Source organism: Physella acuta, unplaced genomic scaffold (genome assembly GCF_028476545.2).
Source record: "Physella acuta isolate Inbredline_101_S28 unplaced genomic scaffold, ASM2847654v3 ptg002797l, whole genome shotgun sequence".
Taxonomy (NCBI): Eukaryota; Metazoa; Mollusca; class Gastropoda; family Physidae; genus Physella; species Physella acuta.
In genome coordinates, this window is record NW_026734207.1 from 5,001 (window position 1) to 7,500 (window position 2,500).

Here is a 2,500-nt window from a genome sequence, read left to right on the forward strand (position 1 = left end):
ATTTAATGAGCCATTCGCGGTTTCACCATGGGACAGTGTGAACTTAGACATGCATGGCTTAATCTTTGAGACAAGCATATGACTACTGGCAGGATCAACCAGATAGCTATCGTTTGCGAGACGTTTTTCCACAACACATCGCGGGACGGGAGACAACGCTCTAGCGAGAGAACGGATCCCGGCATTCCCGGATTTTTTCACATCGGACCGCTCACATTTCCCCCTTCACCGTAAACACGGCGTCGCCGGGAAATCTCTCGATTTGCATCGAGCCGACTGCGTTTTGCAGACCCGTCGCCCGTTCCGAGGGCTGGGCCAGTGCGAGACTTTTATCGAGCCACCAATACTGCTTGGTTGCGTTAGCACTGCGCGTCGCCGCTGGCTTCACGCTACGGACACGTACTTTTACCTTCACTGGCGCGACCTGCGCGCCGAGCCCGCATTTTACCGGGAAGCTAGTCGGGAGACTGAGCCACGCACGGTCAGATCGGGCACATGTCGCTGGCTGCGAGGGAGCGCGGATCCTAGCGTCACATAGAGGCTTCACCGACACTCACCTCCACAATAGTAGATACAGACCGTTTTAACCGCCGTATTTCTGCCCATACCTCTAGTGTTAAACCGAAAAATCGGGTACATAGTCTCGGGGAGGACCGGGGTGCCGCCCCATGAGGGGAGCCCGCACGGAGGGCGCCGGGGGTGCCGCGACCCGGGGGGCGGCGCGGGGGTGTCGGGGCGCATCTACGGGGCTCACTCGCGCGGGCGCCACACTTCCGGGGGGCGCCCCAGGTGGGGTGCCAACTTTGGCGCCCCCGACTAAGGGGCCGCCCCCACTGCGGTTACACGCTTTACGACCACCCACCCGCGTTCCCCACCCCAGGGGGCATGCGAATCACCCGCCAGGGGCGTTCTGGGACCGAGGGCGCCGCTCCGGCACAAGGGGGAGCCAAAACGCCCCGAGTTCCCCCGCGGCCACCTCGACACCTGGGCGGGCGGCGAGGGGTGTCCTGCGATCGGGGTGGGGAGCTCTACCAGAATCACCCGCCAAACTTCACCGGGGGCGTCTCCCGGCGCCCCTGCGCTCGGGTGACGAACAGCGCCCCGGGCTATCCCGGGCGCCCTATGGCGTCCACCTTCGATCGGAAGGGTGATCTCGACTCGGGCTGAGGCGGGCCACAACAATCCGCGGTCACATCGGAGCCGTCCAGGCTAACGAGGCCCCGGCTCACGGGTAACCCATGGGGCTGGACCGGGAGTCCGCCGTTAAAGAAGAAAGAAATGTAGTGCAAACCAGAACCAGTTTTTTTTATTTATTTTATAACTCGACTAATAATCGTCACAAAATTATAAACTTGGTACCTACGGATAGCCCTGGGCCCAACCTAATACAGGATGTCCATAACTATGCGCTAATTAAATAATTAATGGGTATTAAGGTCGGTCTTAGTAAATTGCTATATAAAGTCTAAGACCAGAACCAGTATTTTAAATTTATTTTATAACTCGGCTCCTAATTGTCACAAAATTTAAAAATTGGTACCTATGGATAGCCCTCGGCCCTACCTAATACACCGTGTCCATAACAATGTGGTAATTAAATATTTACTGGGCGTTAGGGTCGGTCTTAGTAAATTGCTATATAAAGTCTATATAAAATTTTACGAATTTAAAAAAAAAATTCCTACCGTCAAAAATAGCGACGCCTAGACCACCACACCTGTTCTGACGTTAAATCCTACTTGCACACACGTGTGGGAATAGATTAGATATCATCTAGAGATAGAATTCCTAATTATTTAATTAAAATAGAGACTCTAGATTTAATAGTTGTGTCATAGTTACATTAAGTCGAATTAGCGAAGCGGAGGCGGGAACTAGATTCTAGATCTAACACTTCGATTGCGATGAAAAAAAAATAGCTTTATTTTAAGGCCGACAAGGCAAATACGGTTTAATTAATATTAAAGAAATAAGTCCGAACACCTACCTTAAGCGAATCATCTACACAACACATGACTAGAAATAATACACGTCCACACGAAGAGCGATTGAAACGGTGACTGCAACGGTGAAAACTTGTACGACGGAAACATGGCGCCTAGGTTATGCCTACTTCCGGTCTGATGAAAATTTTTAATTCATTTTAAATTTTGCGCTCTATTTCGTCCGCGCTTGTCCACTTAAACTCTACAGAAAAGATAGTCTATATAAAAATAATTCCTAGAAGACAATTTTATGAGAGATCACCCACATTTATTTACCCTGCCTGTCTACCTTAGGGTTAGAGTTTGAATTTTTCTAGATTCAAGCCAAATATGCCGTGTCGATTAAACGACGACGTACATAACAGAGCGAAGACAATGAATGGTTCCTTAATTAACTATAATTACGGTCCTAATACAACTACAATTCACCATAGTACTAATATGTATGTGTATTGTTGTTTTGGGAGTTCTGTCATTACATTTTAAATTATAAAAAAAACGGGTTTACGATACAC

At 49.4% G+C, this 2,500-nt stretch overlaps 1 non-coding gene across 1 annotated transcript in view; it reads right to left on the bottom strand.

Moving 5' to 3' along the window:
- LOC131934308 (small subunit ribosomal RNA) overlaps positions 1-105 on the bottom strand; it is a 1,846-nt gene extending 1,741 nt beyond the window's left edge. Inside the window, exon 1 of the ribosomal RNA XR_009385631.1 lies at positions 1-105. This exon is cut by the window's left edge and continues 1,741 nt beyond it. This is a non-coding gene — a ribosomal RNA (small subunit ribosomal RNA).
- Between the last annotated feature and the right edge of the window lie 2,395 nt (positions 106-2,500).